Here is a 15,749-nt window from a genome sequence, read left to right on the forward strand (position 1 = left end):
TTTCATGCTTGTCATTGTTTGATTTCTCTTTCCAAGAGTAGATAACATCCAAAACATTCCCAAATTTGACCAAACATTTAATCTTCACTTTATCACTTTCAAACCCCTATTTCACTACCACCATTAAATTCAAACCTACCAATCAATTTTCATCCATCCAAATGATCATCAATCCCCGACCAAATATATTTATCCCATCATCAATCCATTCCCGGGTATCCTTCCCCTTCTTCTTCCTTCCATCAATCCATAATCATTTTCTTCTCACCTTTGAGGACTTAGCACATCAACATAATCAAATCTCCAAAAATCCCAATCAATCGATCAATATTCCTTTAATCCAATCATCAATCATCAATCCTAATCCAAAGTCAACACTTTGTGAAAGTTTGATTTAGACCTTAATCTTTAATCAATCATCAATTGTCTTTTTGTGCTTGGGAAAGAATCTCCCCCAAGTACCTTTGCTTAATCATTTGGATCCTTTGCCCTATTTTGCTTAGGCACGCAAGTCCACCCTAAGTAGAAGAAGGCTTAATTATTTGGATCTTTTTCCCTATTTTGCTTAGGCACGCAATTCCACCCTAGGTAGAAGAAGGCTTAATCATTTGGATCCTTTGCCCTATTTTGCTTAGGCATGCAAGTCCACCCTAAGTAGAACAAGGCTTAATCATTTGGATCATTTGCCCTATTTTGCTTAGGCACGCAAGTCCACCCTAAGTAGAAGAAGGCTTAATCATTTGTATCATTTTCCCTATTTTGCTTAGGCACGGAAATCCACCCTAAGTAGAAGAAGGCTTCATCATTTAGATTCTTTGCCCTATTTTTCTTAGCACACAAGCCCACCCTAAGTAGAAGAAGGCTTAACAATTTTAATCCTTTTCCCTATTTTGGTTAGGCACACAAGTACACCCTAAGTAGAAAAAGGCTTAATCATTTGGTTCCTTTTCCCTATTTTTCTTAGGCACGCAAGTCCACCCTAAGTAGAAAAAGGCTTAATCATTTGGATCCTTTGCCCTATTTTGCTTAGGCACGTAAGTCCACCCTAAGTACAAGAATTTTTAATCATTTGGATTCTTTCATCCTCACTTGAGTCCTAATCCAAGGGCTAAGGTTTCATTTTAATCCAAATCAATCTTGTCCTTACCCAAGGACCAATCCAATCTAATCAAATTTAACTTGATCCAAGCAAATCAAATCAAATCAAATCAATCCATCAATCAAATCTAAAGTTGCTAAGTCCTAGTCCTAATCTTCATCTAGAATCATCTCATTACTTTTTTCAATCAAATCTATCCAATCCTAACTTATCCCTCCATTCTCAGCATTTTGAGGTCACATGGCTACCCAAAATCCACATCCAAAATTCAAAGCTTGGTATGAGAAAATTATCATGGAAGTTATATCAACCATCCACATCTAGCTCATGCATGCCTCAAAATTATCCAACTTCCACCTATCCATGTCTCCCATCCCAGCCCATTTACCAAGTCAATCCTAGTTCATCTTGCATCTCTTATCCTTCTCACTCTATTATAGCATATATACTATCCATGGAACTAGATGCCTGAAACAAGTGTCATGTGTAGTTACACCATCTTCTTGCACTCTACACTTGGGGGCAAGCTTCATCCATGCTACCCTACCGTCTGCATTATCCATATCCATTATCCTCTACCCACATCCTATCTAAGTCCATCCTCCTTCCTATCTTTGGTCTTGAATATCCTATCCATATCCTCCATCTCAAATCCCTCATCTTATCCAAATTCATCCCTCATTCCTACCTTTATTCTTGATCATGCTAGAGAAAAAATAATGCGTACGCATGCTTTGGGAAAATGCAAGCCCAAATTTCCTCCTTTATTCATATCCATTCCACATTATTATTCCATCTCATACATCTTTATCCACCATCCTTCCATCCTTAATTGCATTACCTTTAGTGGGCCATTTTCCTCCTTTACAACATAGTTCTTGGATCCTCATTCCACCTATCTTTTATGTTTTAGTCCTCCATATCTTATCACCATCCATCTACTTAATCCCTCTATCTCCTATCCAAGCAGTCTCTTCATGCACCCATCCTTTTACCAAGCCTTGGTTCTCCCTTGTCATTGGTCCCCCTCCATTTATCCTATATCGACAAACCAATCCCATCATATCATATCATATTCCCCATCCCATCCAATCCTATTCAATCATTTATCCCCCTCCCATTGTATCCCATCCATTTATGACCCCCATCACACTGAGTTTTTCCCATCTATCTGAGATTATACTGATTCACACGTAATCCAAACACCCATCCATACTATGTTAATCAAATCCGAGCAACAATCCTCTCACCTAGAGATCCTACACACCATCTTGTCTCTTGCATCTATCAATCTTTATGTACCCTACCCATCGAGATGCATCCTTCCCATGTTTGGCAGTTTATCCAAATCCATCTTCCTGCCCATCAAGATGCATCTAACCAAATCCATGTCCCACTCTTGGCAAGAGATGTCATGATTGAGCTTTTCCCTCTGACTTTTTTATCTTATGTCCCAGGACTGTACCTGTTCAGGGCTGCCCTAATCATCCTATGTCTCGGCATGTCTTGGTTGTCGTATAATGGGGCATTGTTTTTGTGGTATGGCATGTTTGATGGTTTCTCTGGTACAATCCTACAGTCTCGCATTTGCATCGTCATCGATGTTTGCAAGCCTGTGTACATAGAGATACCTATTGTTTGTGAGTCTAGTCCATGCCTCAGATATTCAAAACATTCTGATTCCTATAACGATGTGGATAATCTGTGGAAATATCAAAACTAGGTTTTCTCTCCACATCTACACAACAAAAAATCTCATCCACTCAATTTCATTCATTATTCATCCCATATCACCCATTTATCTTGGAGACTCCAATTTATTCATTCACTCCCCCTTCATCATCTTCATCTTTTCATTATCTAGTCCTCCTATCTATTTTGAGAGCACACTCATGTTCTTAGAACCTGCATGTCCTCTTGAGGGGGCATACCACCTCCTCATCATCCTTCCTTATCTCACTTATGACTGGGGCATCATACTACTAGTCCTTATCTTTTCCATCCACTATGTTTTATTCTTCTTTGATATAACATCATTTCATGACGCTATATCAAAGAGGGGCAAAATGTAGACACCTAAAATTAATTAAATTCATATTTAATTAATTTAAGCCTCTCCAATAATTAATTAATTTAATTGTGTGAGTCCCTTTCTTCTTAAAATTAATTAAATTTAATTTAATTAATTTTATCATTGTAGTCCAATAATTAATTTATTAAAATTAATTATCCCCCATTTTTCTAAAGTCATCTCAATCATTAATTCTTCTAAATCTCCTCCTAGTTAATTAATGACAATTAATTAACTTAAGTCATGTGATTCCTACAAAATCACTTCTTCTAATCCTCACTTAGCCTAATTAGTTCTTCCTTAATCATGCTTATGATTATTCTCCAATTTCATATTCCTCCACTCATTCTCTCTCCCCAAGTCACATCCTCCTAACTTTCCCACTTGCTCTCTAATCACTCATTAAGCCACCTAATCAACCTCCTTAATCATTTGCACATCCCTAATCACCTTGATCCTTTCAAGGAAATTCAAATTATTTGAATCTCCCCATGCATCCTCTTCCCAAGGAATTTTTAATTCCTTTTCTCATTTAGTCTTCCCACACACCCTCTTATTTTGGAATTTTTAATTCCTTCTTCATTCCCCCAAGATATTTTATATTCCTTTTCTCTTCCCAATGTACTTGGGATCTCTTCCCCATGTACCTTGAGAGGTGTGGAAATAAGAAATGCCTTTATGGCATATCTCTTTGTCTCCACACCTTGTCCTCTCAATCCATGTGCTCCCTCTCAAATCAATCTCAACCCTTTATCCCAAAATCAATCTTGGCCCTTCATTTTGGCCTTCTCCAATCTATAAATTGGAGTCTCCTCTCCTCACAAATATTCCACTTCTCATCTAATCTTATGTTATTAATTTGAAATCTAAAATCATCCATCATGCCATTATAATGCCCAAATCTTCTCTCATCTAATCCATATCCATCATCATTCAAATCCAATCCAAATCCAACCAATCTTGTTGTGTGTGGAGATCAATCAACATCCCAATCAAGGAGCTAATCCAAACAAGTTAAGGAGGGGCATATCCTTGGATTCACCAATAGCTCAATCGGAGGAACAAGAGAGAACTCTCTCTTGAAAGATATAAGAAGATTGGTTTAAGCTTTATTTGATTTTTTATGTTTATTTGGGTTTAAACTAACCATCTAACCTTGCAATGGTTTTCCCTTGCTCCAGGTCCTTGTTGTTGATCACCGTTATTACATTGGTATTTTGATTGCAGTGAGGAAATTATTATTTGGAGTACATGATATAGTTGACCATTTGAGTCTTAATAGTAGATTATGGCACATGAGAAGCTTTGTTTACTTTTAGTGGATATTTGGTAATAATTTTGTTCATGATGCCATGTATAACTTGGTATCACTTTTAGTGGGAGATTTATGAAGTCACATAATTTGTTTTATCTTCTTTGTTTCAAGATTTTGGTTCTAAGTTGTTGTGGTTGTAGTGTATTGTGATCCATGGACAATATTTGATTAGAGGATGGATGATCTTTTGAAATGGGTGTTGGTGTCATGTCGAGCTCTTGGATTTTTTGCCTCTTGGATTTTTTGCCTTCAAATTTAAATGAGAGTTTCACATCTTTGGTTTTATTGACAAAGTATGTGCAGTTATATCTTCTTGGTTTGGAGATCGTGGTTTGACTCTTCCTTTTGGGAGCTCTTGGTTGAATTCTTTGATCATGTTGGGACCATGGAGGATATTTAGTTAGGAGATGGTTTTTATGATGCCTAAAGAGCTTGGTTAAATGGTTCAATGGGAGCTTTGGCAATTATTTGGATTCATCATTTGATGATGGATGGTTATGGTGGCATCTTGGTTCCATGGAGGATTCATGAGCTCTTGGTGAGGTGTTGTTGTTTCTCTCTGGTTTTGAGTATTAACCATTTACTTCGATCTTCAATATTTTGCAGGATTGCATTTGAAGTTAGCATGGAATAGAGAGACTTGTGTGAGGCTATGATATCTCATGGTTTTTGGGATCGTGTGTTGAGATGGGGACTCTTTGATGATGATTTCAACAAAAAGACTAAGGAGACTTCACTTGGTTATGGATGTGAATCCATTATGGACCTGAAGAGAAGATTGTTAGTTATTATAAGCTTTATTTCTTGGTGTTGTGAGCACATGGCAATCTTATTTCCCACTCTTCGTCTACTTGGTAGGTTGATGGTCTGAGAGGTATTGCCCACCTAGTTATCAGATGTATTCTTTTTTGTATCTTGTTTTCTCATGTAAATGCCTTGATGATGCAGAGCATCTTACAAACCAAATGATCAATAGGATCCTTTATGATCCTTTCAACATTCATTCAATAATATCTTTGAACAAAGGCAACTTATAAAGAAAACCACAACATTGTTGTCTTCAAGACAGTCTTTAAAGATTGAATTATTTGACCAACCAAAAATCCAAACCAAAATTTCTGGAAAATACAACGTTTGTAGATAACTACATTATCTATCATCTTATAAAATATTAAGGTCTGATAATCTCATTTGATTCCCCAAACAATTATTTTTCAGACTATAAATTCTGATCCATGTCTCTGTCATAATCCAGATTTAAAACTCCAACCCCTGCCTAGGGCATCATATATCTTTCTCAAAACAATTTCAAATGATACCAAACCAATTCCATCTAAAGAATATATGAATCTAGTTTTTGAATATGTAAACTATTTATTTTTACCAATCATAAATAATTATACCATCACAACTCTTTTCCTGCAACTCCATTGAAGAGGGTTTAAAACCAGTCTTCATTAAAGATGTCATAGAATCCACAAATCATCATGAAATTGAACCAAACCAAAAGGAAATGAAATATTACTCAAATATATTTCCAATGAATATAATTAGAGTTCTTGAATCTTCCATATGCGTTCTTACCACGCATTTCACTATGACTGTTCTCAGAAATCTTGAATCTGCAAATACTAACTTTCACGAAAAATCTCATAACTTCCTCCATAGTTAATAAAAATTGATCAAACCAAAAGTATAGGAAAGAGGATTCAATATACTATCTAAAATTACTATATTATAGGGTTTCTAGGCCGTACATGGCCATACAAGGCCTGGAAACAACAACTTAACAAAAAAAAAACAATCAAAATAAGAGATTCAAATTCACTCAATTGCTCCAAAATGTTCTCCTCTTTCTCTATTCTCTCCAATATGATTTGGTTCGACCAATACATCATATTTATACATATTTAGGTAGTTAGAAACCACTTAACCACCCTTATGACCTTTCATCTTCCTTTTGACAACTTTTAATGCCTTTTTGCATTGTTTCATGCTTTACAATTTTTATGCATTTTGACAACTTTTATGACACTTAATAAAAATGACTCCACACTTTGTAAAATCACCCTAGACATGTCCAAATAACCTATTTAAGACCTTTTACATGATTTTTAGCCTTTATTAGACATTCTTTCATATTTTTGTTTTCTTGATCAAACTAGGACCTTAACATAACAATATTAACAATGTCATATAAATGGCTTCACATAGCCTTACATTTAGACTCAAATACATCACAAATGAATCAAATATATTTTAATACATGATATAAGGACTCTTAAACTCATTTATCTCTTGTACTTTAGGTGCCTCTGCACCACTTGAATATAAAATTTATAAGGACTTGTTGAGAAGAAAATGAATGGTTTTGTGGATTTATGTTGTTCTTCTTATTGTTGGTCTTAAGATATGGATATAGTTTTGAAGACTTATTTGGAGAGGTGTAGGAAATAGTTTGTGGCTTTGGGCATAATTTCCTTTGTTTTCAAAATGGATGGTTTGTTTGATCTACCTTTGTAGGTTTACTCTATTTCTACCATTTGATTGAATGTTAGATGTTGATATCATTTAACTATGGGAATCGTGAAGGAGATCTTACACTACACAGATTGGTACATGTTAGTGTGGGACAATGATATGGTTTGATTTTCAGGTTCTCTCTTTGGTCTTGTTTCTCTTCTTAGATGTTTGTATACACATGGTTGAGTGTGAAGAACATGGGAGAGATACGGATATTGATGGTGAGAGAGGTATTGCACCTATTTTGGTTGCAAGATTTGTAAACCATGTATGTTTAATTGACACTATGTGCTAGAGTTATCCACATCTTATATGTGAAGTAATATAGATAGGATTTGTATGTTTTGACCTTTTTTAGATTTGACATTATCATGTAGTGAGAGTTTCTGGATATATGTGTGTTTATCCTCTATGATATCTTGGTTTGTTGATTATTGATGAGATAATGAGTTTGCATGTTTCATTGTATTTGGATCTACGAGTTATATAGTTTGTATGTGTGTTCAACCTATTGATTATAGTGGGATGTTTTGAATGTGGATTTGTCTATATCCACGATATTGTTGCAATGGTGATGCAGACTTTGTTACTTGGCCTTGTATGTTCTAATTAGTGCATTGGTGTGCTTATTTAAGATAGGAGGCTGGATATACAAAGAATTGATTGCAAGTTTAGAGATGATATGTTGATAACATGAAGTTTTATCTATGTTGGTTTACCTTGGTTTAAGGTATGGTTAGCTTGGATGAATTTCAATCATTTGTGGTTGCTATTATAGGTGGTGTGAGTAAGGAATTTACTCATAACCTTTTTTATCATTTGAATTTGATGCTTATGTTCATGTAGAGATTGGTGAAGGCTTCAGTGATAGTTGACATGGTTCACCTTATCATGTTCCTTTTTTCTTCCATATGTGGCATGTTGGAGGATGTGAGGAGTTTGTTGCTTCATGGTGGTTGCCATGGTTTCTTTTTCAAGTGTCTTGTTGGAACATGAGAGCATGGTGAAGACTCAGATGGTACATGGATGGATAAGGAATGGTTTTCCCTTGTTTGTGATTTCTATGGATGTATTTATAATGTATGATGTCAAGTGGGAGAATGTTAGGACTATGGTGACATCTACCTTGTAAATCCTATGACATGGTTTGAACATCCTTGTAAATTGTCCTAAGACACTTAAGATGTATTGGTAAAAAAAATGTAATATTTATTTCTCACTATTCATAAGGGGTGATGGGTTACAATAGCAACGGTAAAAGTGGGTTGTGAACACAAATATTTAATATTGTTTTCCCCACTTATGGTTGTCTAGAATAAGATATTTAATGCCTTAAAAATTGGAAAAAGAGTGACCTCTGGGCTTCTCATAGTGGGAGCATGGAAGAGGCAACAGGGGTATCTTAGTTTTCAGTCATTTATTATATTTATGTAATGTTTTACTCGCAAGTATTGGTGTCCATGTTGGAGAGAAGGTTTTGGAAGCTATATCGATGTCTTTTCCAGTTTCGTGGAGGCATTCCAAGGGTTCTGGTCATGACTAATGAAGAGTCTTCTTTGGGAACCTTTATTGGTGTTTTTGGAGCTCTTGTCATTCATTAAATTCAGCCTTTGGGTGTAGATTTTATGTGTAACAGAATGTGGAACAGTTGAATATAGATTTCTCTACAAGAATGAAGGACAAATGGGAGGCATAAGGAGGTTTTCACATGTCCATGGGTGTTTTTATGGTGGAGGAAAAGAGGACAATGAAAGTGACTGTATTTTAAGCACATTTATTGTTGTTAATACAAGCTTGTCCTCTCTTCTTGGCGGAGTTCTTTCTTGCAAGGGTTTCACCACATAAATCCTATGTTATGTGTGGATCTTATGTTGCTAATTTGTGCCTTATTGCTACTATCTTATGCTAATGATAATAATTATTTATTGATGTTATAAGTTCACACAAGATATATTTATTAAGCATGGTTAGCATGTTGATTTTTGGCATCATAAAGAAGAAGGATCTAATCATGGGTTTTACACAATTAAGGCAACTCAATTTTCAGATTTGCATGAGTTTCAAATTTTCACGTTGCTTCTATCTAAGTCTTCAATCTCATCCTTTGATTAGTTTATTGGATAGATATTTATCTTCACAATATTTGATATTGAACTTTTTTATTTCCCAACATTTGGTATTAGAGCTAAAGGTTATAGATTTTTGGGTATTCCTCTATTTTTGGTTTATTAAGCATGCTTAACAGGCTGATTTTGGCATCATAAAGAAGAAGGATCTAATCATGGGTTTTTCACAATTAAGGAAACTTAATATTAATATTTGCATATAAGTTTCAAAATTTTATGTTATTTCTATCCAAGCATTGAATCTCATCCTTTGATTAGTTTATATGATAGAGATTAATCTCCACAATCTTTGTTATTGAACTTGTTTATTGCCCAACATCATCACATTATACTAATTAACCTTGTGATCTCTTCATAAGCTATGTTTTTTGAAATGCCATATCCTTACAACAACGGTTAGCCACTTTGAACCAAAACCAGTCTAAACCTATTCTCCCATCATATAACACCTATAATCCATTTTCATATACCATCCTAAATATTCCCATACCTACCCACATTGAGACACTTATTTTGATAACTATAATGGGAAAGGAGATCCTAATAGCCATGTATCATCCTTTATTGTGTTATATAGTGATTTCATATTTGAAGATGCTCTTCTTGAATAAACAATTCCTAGGTCATTGAAATACACAACAATAATTTGTTTTTGTTCTTTAATTAATAGTTCGATTCATTCATTTTTGCAAGTTGTAAATTATTTTCTTCAACACATTCAGACTTACATTGGACCTCAAGTCTCCTTGAGTGATTTGGTTCGTTGCAAGCAAGGGGTGAAGGAGAAGCTAACTTATTTTATAAGTATCAACTCTTTTCCCTCGAATCTCTTGTCCCCTTTTGGATTTTGATGTGCAAAAAAAAATATTAGGAACTTGCAACCACACATCCATGAGAAGATAATTATGATGAAATATCTTTATTTACACACTTGTGTGTACCTCTCCATGATTACCAAAAATTGGTTAGCTAGTATGAGGTTTCTTCCTCGTCATCTTTTGTTGGTCGGTCTAAGGTAGGTCCTCATATTTTTAATCATTTAAAACAAAAACAAAAAAGAATATCATTAAATTTATTTTTCTTCTAATCATCTCCAAACTCGGGTTGTGGTCATTGTTGTACTTGAACAATGAATAGATAATTGGGCATGACATCTCAACTCAGAGACATGATATCTTTACTAAGTAGCTATCAAATTCCATCATTAAAGCTCATTTATCTTATCAGACCCAGGGATGTATGACTTGAAATGTGACAACACTATTTGTGCACTAAGAGATTTTAGGAATTATGCTATACTAACTTTAAACAACTGAAGTGCTCAAATGAACATTATAAGGAAAGTACTCCAAATGTACTTTGGTCTCATTCTATTACAAAAGAACTCAACTAAAACTGATTCTGAAATAACAATCCTTCTAACCAACAAAGACAACTACTCTGCTTTGTTTTCATTGCAGGAACAATCACAAAGCTACAGTTTTGTGGCTGCAGGAACAGTCAACTACTAAAACTACCAGAAATAAAATGAAAGTAACTGGAAAGTAAATGTGCACAAAGAAAATATACAGAATCCTCACCAAGTGGGCCCCCTTGGATGAGTCTTCTCAATTGTTAACTGTAATCTCAAATGCTACACACACATAATCACATCATACTTCATGTTGATAACAGTTGATAACAGATAGAGCTAAACTTTATCTTTATTCAAATTCTTGAATAGTAAGTAGAAAAATTACATTCTTTCTCCAACCAACTCTTTAAGAAAGACTGGGAGTATTTATAAAAAAAAAAAGACTGAACTACCTAATCACTACAGTCGCTTGACTCCTAACATTTAGGAGGAGGGGTTTTATTGAAAACATAGAATCTAGGAACAAGAAGGTTGAAATAGAGTAGGACTTTGTTTCCACATTATTTCGTCTACATATTTCTCTTATATTTGTTCTACCAGCAGACATAGAAAATTAATGAAAGGGTAATTGTCGTCTAATTGATCTAAGGAGTCTCCAAATAGTGACAACAATTGGCTAGTCGCGCATAGCAATTTTGACTCCTTATTTTTTTGTCCATGACCCCTTCTAAGTTCTGCCACATCTTGGTGACTGCATTTAATCCATCTTAGCAACTTAGACCTCTTCCATCAGTTGCATCCACCGAGGTTAACATACAAAGATCCTAACATATTCATAATTACTTAAAATACAACATTTAATACCATTTATAGATAAAAACATATTTATATTGCATTCATATGACATCCATAACAACATCACAAAGGACTGGGGACATAACAAGTTTCTTCAACATTATGACTTTAAAAAGGATATTAACACAAGGTTCATGTCTTCAAAATGTAAGATAAAGTTCCAAAAAAATTAAAACATTTGAAATAAAAGATCATAAAATGGGGCTCATCAACCACAACACCTTTTGTTGCAATCCCCTCTCCTAGACTGAGGACTCGACAATTTTTCCATATTTATGATTTCCTTCGTTCCATCGTGTTGTAATTTCTTAATAATAAATTAATCTAGTTTTCCCCTATTTGTCTAATAGATACCTCAAAACCTTTACCTCCTTCCTTCAATGTGAAGGCCTTTTTTCAGTATCATCATGTGCTCCTAGATATGATACTACATGATGTATGCATCTTAGGCATGAAATTCAAGACCTCATTAACTCTACCATCATTTAAGTAGTTTATGTAAATGATGAACAAAATAAATCTATAGCTCCTACAAACCAAAAATTAAAAATTAATACAAATCCTTTCCCATCTCATACAACCAACCTTGTAGAACCCTCTATAAAAATAGTGCATATCGATCCCAAACCTCACGATGGATCTCTTGAAAACCTAGTTAATGTTATAGATGTTTGTATACACCAACCTAAACTTGAATTTGACATTACCTTTATGCACATTTATTATTTTATTCATGTACTTGATGGACATTTGTACATCATCACTAGAATAAATGATAAACCCACACAAGGAGTACTCGTTGTCATGTTTGCATGATGAATGTTATTATAGAATATTTCCACAATGTGAATGAATTACACATATGAACAATCACAAGTCTTGGTTATAATGCATGATGGTTGCACTCATCTTAACATTGGTTCCATAACCTTTCATGTCTAGGTTGAACCCAAAAGCCTAAATATATTTTTTTTCAATGTTCATAACTCGAACAATTTTGTGTGAAGCTAGGTCAACCTTGGCTCACTTCCATGAGGGTGGTCACCTTGATAATCCATAAGTATTTAAAGTTTTTTGTTGATCGTCAGTTGAAGACGAAGTGTACGTTGTTCATCACAATGAGTGTAAATCCTTGTCTCATCATGGATACTTTTCACTCAATTACCTTGGCCTTGTCCAATCAAACCTCTTGAGCCTCATGAATTTTTTTTGTTATTATCCTACCATAAATTCAAAGCTAGTAAGATTTCCCATTTATCTGTATCTAGTTTCCTGGGTTCCATTTTGACTACTACCCTTAAGGATCCTTCATCTTCTTTGGCTACGTCAATAGTTCCTCATATCTCACAGGTAGTGAATGAAACACAAGTTGAAGATGGAATCCTTCCCCTTCGACGAAACTATAATGTTTATGTTAGTGTTTTGTCTCCACCATCTTGTGTAGGACCATGAGGCAAAGACTTGACACAACCTAGAGCTCATCCTCACACTTTGACAATTGCTTTTGTTCCTCATATTTCTTTAGAACCTAGAAGAAGGCAACCTATTGTGAAAGGACCTTGCCCTCCCATTTTTTCCCAACCTTCAGTGACTCCTTCCATTCCTCCTCCTGCTCCAACTACAAAAGAATAAAAAGATTCAATATTGGCTGAGACCCTAATTTCTCCTTCAAAAGCTCCATACCACTAGATGAAATTGTAATGCTAAAGATTAAAAAAGAGATGGTGTTGTTCTCTAGCTTATCAACTTGCTGAAGTGAGTAATCCTTCTCTCAATAATCCTTCTACTATGTAGTTGGATCCTAGATTGACCCCTCAATCATCCTTTCTTTCCCCCACTCCCAAGCCTACCTCTCCTAAGCTTAAGCCATACTTTTCCCAACCTAGCCAAAATATTAAGTGCTTTCCACCTTCCCCTCTATTGAGTCTGAAGGTTCCTCATACAACGGATTTGTTTTCTATGGTTAATATTTTTTGTGATTCCATTGATATCACTATTACACGACTTGTTCTTTATTTAGATGATAATTAGAACGATGTGGTTTAAAAAATTGAGAATAATGAAAAATCATCTATATTATTTGCAAAATCTTTGAACTCATATTCTAGGGGGGTGCACGATCTTTACTGAGTGATCCTTCACACATGGAACCTTGTGCTTATTCTATTACTACACTTTTTTGAGTCCCTTTAGCATCTTTCTTGTCATCTCTTTAAGATGAACAAGATTGGGATACAAACAATTTACCATAAAGTGGATCATAAGCATGGTACCCTTTGTGTTTTTTGTGTATTTCTTTGCATGTATTTGTTTTTAGCTCCCTTTGGATGACCCTTGATGCTCTGTTGATACTTGGATACAAGGGAACACATCGGTTATGACATTCCTCTATGTGTACATTTCATTCTTCTATTTGTTGTAAATGTGTTTTTATCGTAAATGTGATTTTGTTTCATCTTTTTTTTCTTGATGCAAAACATTGAGACCTTTAAGTCTATTCCATTTTGACCCAAAAGTTTGTTTTGTTCTTTTTGTTCTCTTCCTCCTTCATACTCATAGTTCCACTATATTTGACAAATGAAGTCAATTCAAAAAAATCATATGCATATACAATAATTATCATATATTCATACTAACGCAAGATCTATGGATCACTTATGTGCTCTTGTATGATCTTTGTTTGTTTGTATGTGGCCTTGCCTCGATTTGGCTATGTTGGGGGTAATTCAATGTGCCAACATGCTTCTTTTTCCATGTATCATTAAAGGCAATTGCTCGTGGTTGGCATTAGCAATTACTTTAGGGTGGGGGCATACATTTACTCTGTGTTTCACTTTGTGAGCACACCACAAAGATGGTTGTGCTCTTGCAGCACCTATGCATCATCTTTGTAGTACTTTATTGAAGGTATCCAAAAGGAGAGGCCCTCATAATCCAATGATTGAGTCCATGGCCTATCCCCAACCATTAGAACCACATCCCTAGGGAGGGGTAGAGATATGTCAATATCAATTAACAGGCAGACAAAGACTTAGGGACATTGTTGTGGATATGGTTCCTAGTCAAGATTTGTAGATCTTGCTAGTACGAGATGTCATAGCTTGCATGTTTGTGGATATGGCTCCTAGTCAAGATTTACAAATCTTGCTATCTTGAGATGCCATAACTTGTATGCCTTTGTTTGTTGTGTATTCTTTGTATATGCTTCATGTATGCTTAAGTGTATGCCCAATGTATGTTTTGTGTATGTGTGATGCAGGAGCATCTAGAGGTGTAGGTTCAACCTTGCATGAACCAAAAAAAAAATTATTTTATTTTTTCTAAGTTCAAATAAATATTTTGGTGAATAATTGATGTATTTTGGTCGAAATATTTAATTTTAGCTTTATTGTAATTTAGACTCATTTTAATGGAATTTACAAGAAAAAATATTCAAATATGCCTTCTTTGGTGTGGAATTTGGGAGTTACAACTTTTCATAACTCCTAGAATATTGCCTTAATGCTTGGCATTCCAAATGAGCATCCAAGAGTTAGTGGCTTTGCATTTTCTATTTTTGGATCCCAAGTGGAGTTAAGGAGTGTCGTAAATGACTCTTGATTTAGAATGTTGGTGGAGGTGGGAAGGAAAGTTTATTATGGAGTATTAGATGTCATTTCCTTATCTTTTTGGCATCTTCCCAATCTTGGTGTGGGTGGAGGAAGTCCATGTGTAGTCAAAATTAGCATTATTTGCAATCTTTCTAAATTAAAAATTGCAAATTCTCATTTGGGTGAGGGATTTTGGGTGGTATTCTACCCTTGGTTTTGGAAAACCAAAGTTGTTTTCCCTCCCATTTTTCGTCCTTGAATTGGTAGTGGAATTCTTTTGCAAGTTGGAGGAATGAATAGCTAGTCGAAGAGCACAAGACAAAGTGGAAGGAGACAATTTTCCCTTGTAAGTTTTGCTGCTTATGTAATTGATTTATATCAAATTTAAATCAGATTATAGATTATTGTATGTTCTTATAAGACTGGATATACTGTAATAATTCAAATTTGCATTGTGTTTTCATTTTCAAGATTATTTGAATAAAATGTGAGAGCCTAGTCTTGCGGTTTTTCTATCTATTCCTTTGCATTTCTTAGTTACTTTTGTATGTTGCTAAGAGATAGGGGAGAAACCTACATCAATTACGGTTGTGTTCATGTTGCTAACCATGTTTATGTTTTGGCATATGTGTATGTTTGTAACTTATTGATATGTGTCTTCTATGTCTATGATCCCTTTCTATCTATGCATTGTGGATTGATAGGATCCATCCTAAGTCTAAGAGCTATTATACGTCTCAAATTGGAATCATCTTATCTCTTTGGTTTTTAGATATAAATATTTCAAATCCCCCATACTTTATCATGTATGTGGGT

The sequence above is a fragment of the Cryptomeria japonica genome, chromosome 7, assembly GCF_030272615.1.
Source record: "Cryptomeria japonica chromosome 7, Sugi_1.0, whole genome shotgun sequence".
Lineage (NCBI taxonomy): Eukaryota > Viridiplantae > Streptophyta > Pinopsida > Cupressales > Cupressaceae > Cryptomeria > Cryptomeria japonica.